The 15,293-nt window shown below is 38.0% G+C and overlaps 1 protein-coding gene across 6 annotated transcripts in view; it reads right to left on the bottom strand.

The window, feature by feature from the left end:
- Positions 1 to 15,293, bottom strand: part of ADGRB3 (adhesion G protein-coupled receptor B3) — a 467,107-nt gene that overhangs the window by 446,343 nt on the left and 5,471 nt on the right. The gene's annotated exons all lie outside the window — the stretch shown is intronic.

Here is a 15,293-nt window from a genome sequence, read left to right as displayed (position 1 = left end):
AACTATTTTGGCCATTCTGTCCACTGTCAGTGTGTTTTAGATTGTTTCACTCCTAATTACAATACTACGACCTGAAGCGTGTAAAGAATAACTAAAAAAACATGGACCATTACAGTGACTGACAGGAATAACAAAACTCCCTGACAACATACACACTAGTTCCGATTACGGGTCTAGCTATTTGCTGAATACTGACATATGTACGAAGTGTTACAGATGAAGAAACCCTCACTACCAACCAAAGAGAAGACTGAAATAAAATATACAACTCAATTAGTTTTACCCTGAGCAAGGAATTGGAATATAGGACCTTAAGAAGTCCCTTCAAATCTAAATGTATCTATGAGTCTATTTCACATAATTTCAACAGTATTTTGAAATCCGTTCACAAAAATCGGTCAGAAAGTAAAATGTTAGCCTTAAGGCACCACCCCTAAAATCTCATGAATTTATTATTACATGTGGTTGCATGAACACAATGAACTACACTCAAATATGAAAGAACTCCAAAATCTTAATATGAATTTATACATTAAAAAAAGAGAAATGTCTATTTCAATCATAAGTTAAGTTGGAAAGCGTGGGCTCTGGTCTTCTGGGACTGCTCAACATCTGAACCCTGCACACCACATCACACGGGGGGAATGCTAAAATATAACCAAACCATGAGTATGGCCTCCTAACTTAAGTGATCTTCCAGGGACCACCATCCATTCAAGACCCTAACTTGCAACAAAAAAGTCGTCCAGCTAACTGGTCTCACCCGGCTGATGTTGTAAACGATTCAAGCTTCCAACCTCACTTACCAGTGCTTTCCACAGGTTTCCCAGTTCTAACTTTACAACCATTTTCTATCCATTCAGAGCAGAATCTAAAAAAAAGTGTAAAGCTTGTATGTTTACAAACATTTTTTTCTAAATGGAGAAATATATAGGGACTGCTACAAAGAACACCAGCACTTTGTTAATTTATTAGTGTTGAAATGGTTGAGGGTAACCTCAGAAACCAGGATCCTGTTGTTCTCATAAACTTCCTAGACTTACTGGTGGAGGCATAAATTGCCTTTTGATAGCTGTATATCAACAATTACCACAAAATTACAGGAAATAATCTAATGTGCATATAAAGGAATAAGAAAGGCGCCATTCATGCAAATTTAGTAAAAAAAAAATAAGTTCAAAAGATACTGTTTAACGTCATTAGGAAATTTGTTTACATGCTATCACTGCATATTTGTCAGTGAGGTAGCACTGATTTGTTCCAGATTACTATGGATTTGTACATGAATGGAACACAAAATTGTTAGTAATATAAAACTGAGTGCTGTGTGGTTGTTCTTCTCATGTGACTGATGAGTGGTGTACGCAAAAATGAAACTTCTTGGAAAACAGAAAAGTCTGCTCAAAGGCTGTAGGGGACACCTGTGTGGACAAAGACATTTATGTATGATATCTGGCCAGAGTTCAAAATTCACGCTACTAAATGTTCACCTGGAAGAACTAGGACAAATTCAGCCGTGGCAAATGTGCCAGAAACAGGGTGACTAAAAAGAGGAAGGCTGTAATTTATAGCATTTTCTCGAATACAAAACAACAAAGTAAAATAATGCTGTGATTGGTGGTTAAAGCTACTCAGTGATACAAATGAAGATTAAAGACAGCTGAATAAAGACAGCTCAGAGAGCAAGAGTGCTCCCAGCACCATTGCCACTCAAAAGCACATAGATCTAAAATTGCCCTGAAAAGGTCATCAGTCCATCTGTTTCTTTGGCAGAGGTGACAACCAGCCTACGTGGATTACGCTCTCCTAACAGTATTTAACATTCTGTAATCCGCAAACCAAACAGAGACAATCACATAAAAATCCAGAGGACAATCTAAAGCATTTCTATGCTATTGCAGACACAATGGGCTAGAAGGAACACAGCTGATATTCTGCGGTAAAAACCACTGATTTCAACAAGATTCTCCAAATGAAAGTGTAAATGATTTATGATATCATTAGATTCAATTGTCTCTATGCAGACAATTATTTTCATTTCTCTGAGCTTATAGTGTGGTTTATTATAAATAATTTAAACAAGAAAATGTACAACATACATTGAACTATTTATTTAATCATTTCATTTGTTACACATTTGTACTCATAAATAAAAGTATTTCTATGTTGTTTATAATTCATGTGATTTCAAAGACTTATGTAGTTTAGATTAAGGTATTGTCACATTTGAGTAGACTTCAGTGCATTTAGACACAGCAGAGCTATTAAAAATGTAGTAATAATTTGTGACAGTGAAACCACTGCAATAAGAAAAATAAAATCTTGCTTAAATAACACCTGTACCTTTGTCTTTCTTACACTAATGAGTAACTAACTTGTAACCGTGCTTTTATATAAACAGTAAAAAAATGTTTGCTACAAATAAAATCTAGAAATTTCACTAAGAATTTCATTTTTAAGAGTGCGCGTACTCTTCCATAGTTCTTGTGCTTAAACTGGCAGGAATCTAAAACCAGAGAACGTGAAAGACTCCCTGGCTCACCCTCTCCCCTTCAATCCTACTGACATCAGTGGAAATTAAATACTAACGTAAGCAACGCTTGACAAGCAACATCATGAAAATCCTCAAGGTGACTGCAAATGGATTAACTCACAATATTTGTACACGGTCTAGATACCTGCTTTGGTATCTAAAAGGGGACTGAGCAGAATTGGAAGCTTCGTTTCAAGCAAGCGATGCAGACGGCCTGGAATTGGCTCCCAAAGTGCCTGTTTGGGGACATCCCTGTTCCCCATGGGCCTAAATAAAGGCTTCCACTGTACTTTGTTTCTTCTTCAAGACTGGCCAGGGACTTAGGTGACCACATTAAGTCTGCTGTGCACCAGAAAAAGGCATCTAACCTGCTGATGACCAAACCTCTATGCATTCTAGGGTGACACTGTATATCTGAGAGAGTACTGAACTGAACCTAAAGACTTTTTGCTCACTTTTATTCAAAAATACCAGCTATGGAAAAAGATGGAATACGCCTTTCACATACAAATATTCTACTTAAAGTAAGTATCTCTTAAGGAGGAGGAGATACAAGTTCACGGTCATCCTTAGCCTGAGGAAACTTAAGCCCGTATTTTCTCTTTCCTGCGATGCTGCCCTCACGTTAAGCGTCGCTACGTTCTGATATTCCTGTGAAACCACAGCACTGCAAAAAAGAGGAAAGCAAGATTTATGGGGTCAGCAGAAGCAACTCAGAGGAAACACCACTCTGTATTGGTGGTTAAAGTCCTTCCTGACTGAGGGAAGACTAGGCTCTGGGCAACGTACCCATTTAATTCGCGTCCCAGCTTAACCCACTGCAATTCGGTTGCCTGCCTACGCTCTACCATCACAGCAGTAATAGGACTTGCTGAAAACGAACGGGGCAGGGACTGGAAGGCATGTCCTGCCATTTAGGACCGAGAACTTTTTTGTGCATAAAACCAATGGAGAAAACTGGTGGCACAGAGAAATGGGAGAAAAGAAACAGATTTGAGAGAATTCATAACACGGAGGAATCATGTGCAAAGTAGAGCATAAAGCTGGGAATACTGGACGCTTCACAGACCTTCAACTGGTTCTGTGACTGGAGCGATGAGGAAACAAAACCAGCAAATTAAATACAGGGATTCTATTTCTTTGTCCAAGCCTGTGCATTTCTTGGGCTAGCTGAAATAAAGACTGTTTTTTCCTTTGTTTTGTTTGGTTTTTTTTTTTTTATTTGTAATTCCTACAAAGCTTCTGTGTTTGTTTACTTCACCTATTTTATGCCCCAGAAGGGATAAACTGTAAGCTTAGAGTACTAATACGACTGGAGTTCTGTGAAAGTGCAAGCTTCTGGGAAATCTGAGGGTTTAGCTGAAAGAGTAATGTAAAGCGCTAACAACCTAGAGACAAGACAAAGCACAGGGAGACCACAGGAAAAAAAAAAAAAGGGCAAAAAAAACAAGCTTAGAGCCAATATAATTTCAAGGGAAGCTTAAGTATGTATAAACCTTGTGTTATGAGCTGCAAACCAAGAAGCCTGCTCAGTATTTCGCTGTGAGCTCTATCAGGGCAATGTGACAATTTCTAACAGAGAGCTACAAGTTACAAATACCAAACACGCTGAAATGGACTTTGTGGCCTGAGGGTCTGTCTCATGAGAGGAACAGCGTGTGATCATCCTTCAAGTTAGCATGCACATAAATGTATTCTCTGATCAACACAGCACTTTGTGTCTTCGCCAGCGCATCACGACTACCATGAGCAATGTGTGTCTGCCAAAGGAACAAAGGAGAATACTGGGGGTCTTTTTGCCTGCATGCCAAAAGGATCCCTGTCCTGAAACGGCAGGACTCCTGACTAGATCACAGTGCCAGACACCATCTTGGTGTCATATCGCAATAGTGTCTTTCAATGGAAGAGATTTAGCATCTCCAGTATTTTTTTCCTCAAGAAATCTCCAGTGTACCCTAATGCCTAGCCTCCATTGTTTTATATGGATTAATTCAAAACACATAAGTAAATAATAGACACAAATACTTTCTGAATTTTCATCTTTTCAGCTGATTTGGAATCTAATTTTCTCCCTGTGTAAAGGTCCACATAGACTTCTCTTCAGAATACCACAGTGATTCTCCTGAATTTGCCAAAAAAATCACCTTTGATTAACAGTATTCACCCTTAAAATGTACAATGACTGTAAGCAGTCATGAAACATAAGCTCAAAACTTGTAATGATAACTGAGCTGTGAGGAAAGACTGAATGGACAAGACTTTTAAATCCTTGGTTGGTATCAGACGTGTAACGAAGATCCATGTTAATAGGGCTATGCAAGTCACAATATTCTGTGCTGCTAGCAAAATAACTTGCATTTTTTAATTTTCTCTCTTAGCTAGAAAAATAGCAACCAGATCACTGAAAAGATCCACACTGATTTTAATGCAAAATGATTCTCTAAGATCTTCCGTACCCAACCATTTGAAGTGAAATATTGTGGTCCAAGTATACGCGTGACAGAAAACACACCTTAGAAATGTAAAAAAAATCCTTTGACACTATGCCACAGCATTATTGTAAGATATTCAGTTAGGATTTTAAAAAATGGCAGTTACCAACCTCTGAAATCTATTAATTGCTGGTCAGTGTTTCAGTACATCACCAAAACATCCTACGTGCTTGTTTTTGCAGTTCTCACTTTTTTCCATCTAAGTAAATTATAAATTCTGTTGTTAAGATGATCTTTTTGTCATGTTTGTTGATAACATTCACTATGTATACTCACATCCTTCAAGGCCACATATTCTTCCATAGCTCATAATACAATAAATATTATCTTCCAATACTTCATAATTTAATGCCTTCTCCTTCTCTAGGAGGAAACTCCCTGACAGTGGCTGTCATCTTAAATGACTGTCAACTTTGAGTTCAAACACATATCATAGATTTAAAATGCTTGGTGAAAGTAAAAATTTAGAGATTAATACAAAGCCAAATTTACACAAAAAAATAAGAATTAAGAAGCATCTTTTCCTACAGTAGTCATGTCAGTCATAGCCAAACGTCAGCCAATTGATCCTAAAGCAATTCCTGTTTTTATCCAGATGTGTCTAGAGTGATAACCATTTGTCAAGTATAAATCAATAAGGTGATAGCACTTTTTCTCTCATCTAACAAAAAAAAAAATGGAGGCTTTAGAATGCTGAAATTTTGTAACAAATTCTATGGCAGCTCCTGGACACATTCAACAAAAAAGGAAAAAAACAAAAAAAGTACAATGATGATAACCAGTGCCATTCCTGCTGATTAATTCTAAATGGTTTTTAGTGCAGCCCTATATGCCAATAAATACAGCACCGCCGTTGCCTTTAAAAAGCCTCGGGACACATCAAGTATTGTCTGAACTTGTGTTGTTCTTCCTGGAGCTTTGTTTAGCTTGTTTAATGCCCAGCCAGCTATCACCTGATTTGTTTAACTTTTGCTTATCTTTTTAGAACCATATTCTTTTTCTGGAAGGCAACAACAAACAGTTCCTCTGCACAGAACGATGTACTTATTACCCCAGCATAACGACGCAATGCAGAAGAGCACAGTCATGGCAATGAGAGAAGGGTTGGAAAGCAGAGGTGTCCGAGCAGGAGGCACTGGATGCAGTGCAGGGGAGCCCAGGTCCGGCAGGGTTACTGGGGGCACAGGATGGCACTGGGCATCCCAGAGCTAACGAAGAACACACTGACCAGCAGATAAGGCAGTGCAGACCTGGGAACTGGACAAAACTAGGTTCGAGGATAACAACAACAAAGAATGTTTATCCAGCTTACGTAAGACAGTCCGTATGTAGTAAATTCGTTATTAATTTTTATTAATATTTATCAATATTGATTTATTTGAGAGTAATTCATTGTTACAATTTATTTAATAATATTTAGAGAAGTTATTGTTAATAAAATAATGGTTTCCTATTCTAGTATCAATTAGATCTATTTAAGGTACCCACATTTTCAATTGCAGGTATTTACTGGCAAACCTGCTTTTAATTAAATCCCATTTACATTAATAATCCTGATGATTCAATAAGATTAATTACATAGAAGTGAACACAAAAGCAGAAATTTAGTCATGTCTGAAAAATATTTAGATGCTACATCCTGGCACACTTGGGTTCCCCTTCACGTCTTATTTCCAGTAGAAATTCTTTTATTGTAAAGTTACTGTACGCGTTACGTTATCAAACTAAAATCTATTTTTTGCAACACTTCAGTTTTCACATGGACAAAAATCCATTACCCAAAACCTTAAAAGTGTGGAATAGGAGATAAATGTAAGAGTCCTTCATTCCCTTCATATATTTCATCTGCAAAACAGCCAATAAAATCACACTTTCACTTCAAGCACCAGAAAATACCGGAAGACAATATGGATTTGATTTTCTTCAGAACTGTGGGAGGAAAAAAATCTTTCAGGTTTAGCAGCGGTGGCATAATCTATATATTTTAAGTACCTGTATGATACTGATTACTGAGCAAGCTATAAACTTTGACGTATCTATCCTCATAATACCACCAGAAGGCAAGGCAGTACTACAATGACAGTATCGCGGGGAAAGGAAGTGATGCACAGAAGCTGTATTTACAAAAGAAATTGAATCAATTTACATGCCTCATCATCACTTCCAAGGCCTACATCCAAAACGGGGACCTCCAAAATGTTCATCCCTGGGCAGCCTACGCGTGCTGGTGTCTAAGAGCCATAAGCAACGTGCACAAGGTGAACACGAGGGTCTGGGCATCGCCTTAGCCGTGAGAAGTAGCAAACTCCTGAGAGTCATTTGCATCTATTTGCCAGTAGGGCGGAATTCAAAAGGTGGTCTTGGATCACACCTGCGAGACCAAGCTTTGCGCAAACCACAGCCAGAGATGGCATCCTCCTTTTCTAATGGCTTCCTCCTCTTATAATCTTCCGTGTATATGCTGCCAACCCAGACCTGAACGCCCTGTAAACAACTGCAGCACCTGGAGCAATCTGGACTCCAGGGCTTTGCTTCTCAGGAGGTTCTGTCTGGTCAAGGAGTAGGAATATTCTCGATTTTTCCCAAATTTGAAGCTGCCCCAATTTCTGTGGATAAATTAAGAATTCAGTGGACTAAAGAAAATGAATATGCAAGAATTTGAACATTCATTTATGAGACAGGAAAACATCGGTTCCAGGCCCAGCTCCAATTATTCTTAAGTATATCACATTTTCCAAGGACAGTAATTATCAAACTTCCCTTCTGATCATAATTCTGCTTCAAGAGGTAAAACTCCTATCTATTGCATTGACAAACCCAAATAAGAGCATCATCGGCTGAAGCCCTGTGGCCCTATACATAACTCCCACAACTTTCTCAGGTGTTGGGGTTGGCTAATATCCCAGCCTTGGCACCCTCCTCCCTTCCAAGGAGAGTGAACCTTCATGATACTCTCTATATTATTAGTGACTTCCTAGACATTTGGTGCAGACGGGACCAGCTGGCCTAGGCTCTGTACTCACATTACACCTGCAGCGCTGAACATTTTTCCTCCTCTCCTTTGTCAGTATGAAGTACATCTATCAACCTTCAAACCTACCAGTACGGAGCATCTGTATGTGTGCCAATCACTGCAGATATCAGCCAATGCCACAGAACAAACAAAACACTTCCAAGGATAAAAACATAACTCATTATAGTTCAAGCTGAAGTGCCCGGCTTTGCAGACAATTGAAATCTTGTATGTATACACTACAGAAGGGACTGCAAAGAATATATTTGGAGGATAGAGAAGCAAGCACTGTATAAAAAAAAGTGAACCATTCGGGATTCAAAGAAATATTCCACATGAAATCTTCAGACTTAAGATTTTCCAAAACCCTCGTGGGGAAAAAGCGTTCTTGCACGGAGCATGTACAATATTATTCCTCATAACCAATAAATAGCATGAATTCAATTCCCCGATTTTCTAATCTGTAATTTAAGCCCTTTCTAACTGCACCACAGGAATGAGCTCCACAGACTTCACAGACTCATCCCCACGCACTCTGTGCGCATTTTCACAGCGATCTGCACCGCTCTTCAATGGTCAGCAGGAAGCCCTGGATAAACATGTATCTTGGACCTTATTTTGAAGGATCAGCCAGTAATACTGTAACCAAACCTGGTACAGCTGCCTAGAAACACAATATGATGTAGCTGGCTGCTAACATATGCAGAAGAGCGGGCAAGGGTAACATGTATTGACCACTTTTTGATAGACTTTTTTTTGCCTAAGCAAACCTACATCTAGCTGAAGCAGCACCACTCTCCCTCTCCAGCTCTTTCTTGTGCCACTTTTTGGTACTGATGGAGGCTTAGCTGGGCCATCATAGCACACTCACTCAATGTCAACATCATCCAACTAAAAAAAAAAAAAAAAAAAAAAAAAAAAAAAAAAAGACCAAGGTGAATAGTTTTCTGCTTGGCTGGTGTACTGACATAGCTCAGCAAAGGGAAAGGAGCGAAGCCACAGCCATCTCAGCAGCCATGGGGTCTTGGATCCTCACAAGCAACTTGTGATAACATACCTCAGTTGATAACACTGGTTAATAAATTCCCACTTAAGACAAGGTATTTCCAATGCTCATTAGAAGTGATAAGGTTGCAAGTCCTGTTCATCGTTTTCCACAGCTAAGAGTCAGAGAATTGCTCTTTTGATCCTTCATCCTCCCATCATCCTTCAGCAAAGCTGCTCAACAGCACACGACTATCAGCTATGGCTGAAAGTTATAAACCATGCTATAAACAAACGCTGTCTCTGCAGAACTGATGAATGAGCTAGCGGTATGTGACAAAGAATGACAGGAACTAAAGTCAGCTCCCAAAGTGTATTACACTTCCTGAAGGATAACAGAAAGCAAATTGGTGAAAATTGCCCAAAAGGGGATGACACATTGTTCTCCCCATTGTCACCAATTTTCTGCCATGCTACCAAAAAATGGATGGTATTCAAAGTTTATATTTTTGTTGTGGTTTTGCCATTTCAAGGAGGTATAAATAAAATTTGAACCCAAAATAGCTCGCTTCCGAATTTCAGTTGCACGTTTTTGGCACCATGGAAGAACTACTAATTTGACTATGTCATATGCCTTGTTTCCCCTTCAGATAATGAAGAAGAACAAAAAGGATAAACTGAAGTAAACCACATAAAGAGATAGGCTAACCAGCTAAACAAGAAAGAAACACAGCAAGCAGTTACAAAATTGCCTTTTTTTAAGTGCATCTGCTTCACTCTACCAAATGTCAAGGATGGTTTTAAAAGTAAAGCTACAGAGAAAAAACCCCTCTTAATTAATGAAATAATTTGCCTTTGGTAGAAGGAACACATGCTATCACTGTTTCACATCTCTTTTGTGGGCTCAAATCTAATCTTCATTTAGACCAACTTGTATTGATAGCATGGGGAATTTGCCTTGAGTAAGGACAATAATTTGGCCTTTGCAGAGTAAAGTAACAACACTGGTCTCATACAGTTATTATAGGTTGTTTTTATTAATTCTGTTGGTGGCTAGTCCATCAGAAAAATTGTGTCAGTAATTTGACAAAAACTTTATTTATAACTTCTCTAAGAGATTAACAAAACTGGGAATGACTTTGAAAAATTTGACTGTCTTCCTCTGGAGATTTAACTAGCATCAGAAAGGGCTCAGACTCTGAAATATGCATAAATCAGTGATGCATAATTTGTAAATTTGTACTTTATATCATGTACAACTTTCTCTATCCTAAAGAGCATTTTACATTTCTTGTTAACAGTGAATGCAAATAATGCTCAATGGAATTCTGCAGTGACCTTTGTTTTATTACAATTACTGCATATTTATAAATGAACAGCTAAACTTCAATTTGAGAACTACAACAACTTTGAGTTGGAATCCTTTGATACAACACAATTGAATAAACTTCATAAAATTAATTCCCTAAGAAGAGAAAAAGAAAGTCTCCTCTGAAAATTCCTCTGTGTATACCAACACACAAAGCCAATTCTTCCATGCTTTTGCAAATAGAAAACTAAACAAAACAGCAATATGGCTAGATTTGAACAGAAGAGGATAAATTGCTTTAAAAAGAGCACAGGAGAACATATTAAATGTAACAGATCATATAATCACTGTATTATATAAAGGTATAAAATAAAAACACGGAGGTATAAAACACTGCATAACAGTAAGAAATGCAGTACCTGCATCATGTCATAATATAATTCCATGTAATGTCACTGAGACCTAATGACCGAAATCCCACTATGTAAACAGGGTCACTATTAGCTTCTGTTCCTGGCTGTTCTACAAGTGAACACTTCCACATTTGTCAAAAGCACGAGCAAATCAGAGGACAAGGTGTAAAATACAGAAAACATATTGTCTACTCTGCCCACCCAGAGAAAGTGTAATAGAAGTGTTTGAAGACAAAAGGCACAGCTTACTGGTATGAAAAGGCAGACAAAGAAGGCATGACTGGTCTGAAATACCTGATGGTACAGGACTCGGTACTATCGAGTACTTGTTCACTGGAGGCAGCACCAAAAGAGTCAAAATTCTCTTCCTAATCTGGATATGCTTTGACTTCAGTCTGAACACTTAATTGCTTTATATACCTTCCCCGTTCTTTATCTCTGGTTCCTCTTTAAGTTCTGTGCTCTTTAGGGTCGAGGTCTCTAGCAGCATTTGTCCCCAGCTGAAAGCAGGTCTCCACAACGTCTGCTGTGCAATAATGCATGTAAATAGAGGTTTGAGTCAAGCAAAAATGGCAGTCTGGGGAACCCAAATCCTCATTTTGGTTATAACACAGCTTCCAACATACTATTTCATCGAAGCTGTGAATGTTTTAAGCAAGCAATGAGCTCATGAAAAACTGTTATTCAGATCCTCTACAGTACACTTGTGATCTCGCTGAAGGCAGAGCAAACACTTGACTGCAGTAGGCTGACCCTTCCCACAAAATAAGTGGCATGCCATCTTGTTAGTATGAGAAGTGCTGAACAAAATACTGATACCAGAGAAACTACCACTCAGACATATACACATAACCAAGTATACTTACTAATAAAGCATTTAAATAACTGGAAGCAAAACCATTTATATGGGCTTTTCCTACTCTAAAGGAAATTGTCTGGGTATTTTCCTTTTCGAAGGTATCAGAAAATTCACTTATGGATTGATCCAAATCCCACCAAATTCAGTACACATTTGTGAAGTGTTGATTACTCTGGCACACAAACTTCTCAACTTTACCTCAAAACAAGAAGTTTCATAGTTTACTGAAGTAAATCAGGTGGAAATGATCAATACAGCACAAGCTGAAGTACGATCATTAGCGATAATAGCATATAATCCTTGAAAACAAAGGCAGGGCTTATTGATTAAAAGAGATTCTGATCATTAATGGTTTTTTCTGCAGTGCATCGCCTCAAAAAGAAGAATCTGAAATCAAACTTGCATGGCTCTCATAAAGCATCCTGTTATGAGTGGTCCAGAGTGACCCAAATACATACTCAGAATATAAATGTTTGGGGTGATGGTTTTCTTTTAGCAAAGGAAGTGAAAAAGGGCATTACATGAAGCACACCGGAATCCATAGGAGATTTTGAAACATTTCCTTCAACTGGGAACCAGAGCCATAAAGAAGAAACACAATATCTCTAACTGATTTTGTGAAAGTTTCTGTGACAATTTTGGCCATAAACATTTTAGCAGGAACAATATTCATGTAAAAAAATTATTTAAAGTGAAATTCTTTTTCTTTAGATTCTAGATTTTCACCGAGATCCAACTGCTCATAACAGTGTGATAACAAACTGCTTGTAACTGCTCATAACCTGCATGGTAACAGGTTATTTTAGTACATCAGTTTTAATTTTTCAAACAATATTTTATAAGTCATAATGAAAAATACCTTTCACACAAAATTAAAAAGCCTGTTCTTCCATTAGTGCTCATCTTCCTTTGTCCCCTTGAACTCATGGATAAAAGAACCAGTACAGGCAGCAGGATATAAAAACTGTGGAGAGTCTTCCAAGTATGTTACTGTACTCATTCCATATTCTGGACAACAGGCTTATTTATTTTGGATTTGTCTAAATTTTCCTTTAGCCTCAAATAGTTGTTGCACATTAAATATCCCTGTAGAAGTGTATGGTTGTTAGACTCCATTTTGTAATTTTTGATCTTCCTAGACAAATCCTGCACTGATTTAACAGTTTAAATCCTCTGGTGGAGCCGTGCTATGACATGTTATTACTGCCTATGACTTTCTGACTAGGGATGTCAAGCCTACTCAGCCAGCTAGTGACCTCTGGGTATGTGATGAATATTATAAATTCGTCTTAAATGTGTGCAACAGGAGGCAGGCTTTCATGGAACGACATATAAACAAATGTATACATGCCAGGAAAGCTTCACAAATCTATCTGCGTCCTACATCTTCCTATTATTCAACAATGTGCCATAAATTATTGTTTTAAAGAGACATCTATTATAGTAAATGCTCTGTTAAGATATCCCTGCTGTTTTCAGATCTGAAATCAGGAAAAAATAACTAACTCGGTTGCCGAATACGGAGATGCTGGTACACAGCAAGCTGTTAGAATTTGTGACAAAGTAGACCAAAGCTACATTTCCAGCATGTTAAAAAATGCCTACTAAAAATTTTTTAGACTGGCTGAACAAGATCTACAAGATTAAGCCTGGAACTCCAAATGCCAAGATTTAATTAATGTGAGTATCCCCTCTCTTCTTTTCTTCTGTTGGATGAAAGTAAGAGGGTGAAAGAATTATTTTCATTGTTTTACGAGGGCCCCTGTCAGATATGGCAGTAAAACACAGGGGAAACCTCTCTCAGTTTCTGGCTAAGTAACTGTTATAAAAACCCACAGTAATATTATGGCTTTGTAACAGTCACAATAGGAAAAGACTTTTTTGCATTCTTATTGTCATAATTCATAAAATTGTATGGGTTGACTACATGCAAAGGCTTTCCAGGTCCACCCAAGTTGGAACTGAGCCCTGTCTTATTGACAGAAACTTCATGAGATACTTCAGTCACAGCACTGAAGATCAAGAGGACAAATTCCCCCAAGCCCTTAAATTCAGGACCCTGCCAGAGTGTTCATTGAGATCTATTTGCTAGTGCTTTGATCCAGGCTAAGCACCTCAGATGCAAGGCTACAGAGAAGGATTGAGATACAATGAAACTGGGTCTTAGTGAAAACGTGGCAAGTTTCAATATTGCTTTAATCAGTGACACCAAAGATGATCTGCCTACGGAAGAAATGCTGATTAAACCACATATTTCCAAACCATTTTATTAAAAAAATAATAGTTAGAGCTTCCCTTTTTGACCTAGTTCCTTTTATTGTTCAACACTTCAGCACTTTTAGAAACATAATCATCCATTGTATACTTGTCACATCTTTTGTAAAATGCAACACTTTTTTAAAAAGGAAAAAGACTGACTTTCATCCATTTTCCTAAGCCATTTATCATATTCAAAATTGTAAAAAAACTTCAGAAGTTCAAAAAAGAAACAGTAGGCTTTAATCTAAATGCTCTCTATTTACACTACAGTTCTAAAATGTGACTGGAAATAGTTTTGGGAAAAGATTTTGCACTTCATACAGTCAAGCTTGATGAAAGCAAATCTGAAGGATGGGAAGGTATACATAATACTGGAGAAAGCTGTCAGGTCTTTGCAGTTCCTTTCTGAAAGTCATTGCTAGGCAATGTCATTACCAAAGCTCAAAGTAATACGCAAATTCATAAGCCACAACCTTACCAAGTCCGGAGCATTCTCACAGTGTTAGGCAAACTCCGTTCCCCTTAAAACTCAACTCATGCTAACAAAACTGTACTTTCAGTTGCCACTATGAACTTTAACAGCAAGAAACTATTCTCTTAGGTATTGGTCAATCTTATTTTTGCTACCTGTGCCGATATAACTTGAACCAGATTGCCTGTGAAAACAAAATTGGCATTTCTTGCCAAAATGTTTGCTGACACAAGGGATGAATTGCATTATGTTTGTGGCAGGAATATTCTACATTTTGATCCCTCAATAAAGCCTCCAACTGAACCACAAACCAGCTTTATACATACAAATACATTGACTGATGTGCTTGATAAATGCGACTGTACCTACAGAAAACAAAGACTCAACACACCTCTCCTGCAGATTTTTAGCCTTCTGAGGAAAGGGGAAAAATGCTTTAAACACGGAGTGGAAGACAAAGAGGGTACTACTACTGAGAAGTACCCTGAGGCTTAATTTGCTAACTGATTGTAACTTTTAGCAACAATCTAATGAATAAGTTCCAAGTGCATTGAAGTAATTAAGTAAAACACTGAAATAATCATATCACTGTTAAAATTCTCAGCAACACCAAAAAACCCACCAAGTACAGTGAAAACCAAGGGAAGGAAACCTTCTACCTACCAAACAAAATTTCCACCCCCTCTCCCAATGCCATTTCTCAAGCTCATACCCAGGGAAAAAAAAACCACCAGTAGCGGCAAGAATTAAAACACGCCTGAAATTGGAAGCAAAAGATGTTGGAAACGTGTTTCAAAGTTTAAGGGAAACAAAAAACAAACAAACAAAAAACCCAAGAAGTGTTTGCCCTGAGCTTCCTCCACCCTTTCCACTAAGCACATTTCAAAAATAGGTGTTTCAACTGGGAAAACTTGCTCTCCTTCCTTCTCCCTCGCCCCCACCCTAACGAGGTGGCACTT

This window comes from Accipiter gentilis, chromosome 15 (genome assembly GCF_929443795.1).
Source record: "Accipiter gentilis chromosome 15, bAccGen1.1, whole genome shotgun sequence".
Taxonomy (NCBI): Eukaryota; Metazoa; Chordata; class Aves; order Accipitriformes; family Accipitridae; genus Astur; species Astur gentilis.
Note: the sequence above shows the minus strand (reverse complement) of the source record. Positions and strands in the feature narration are given on the sequence as shown.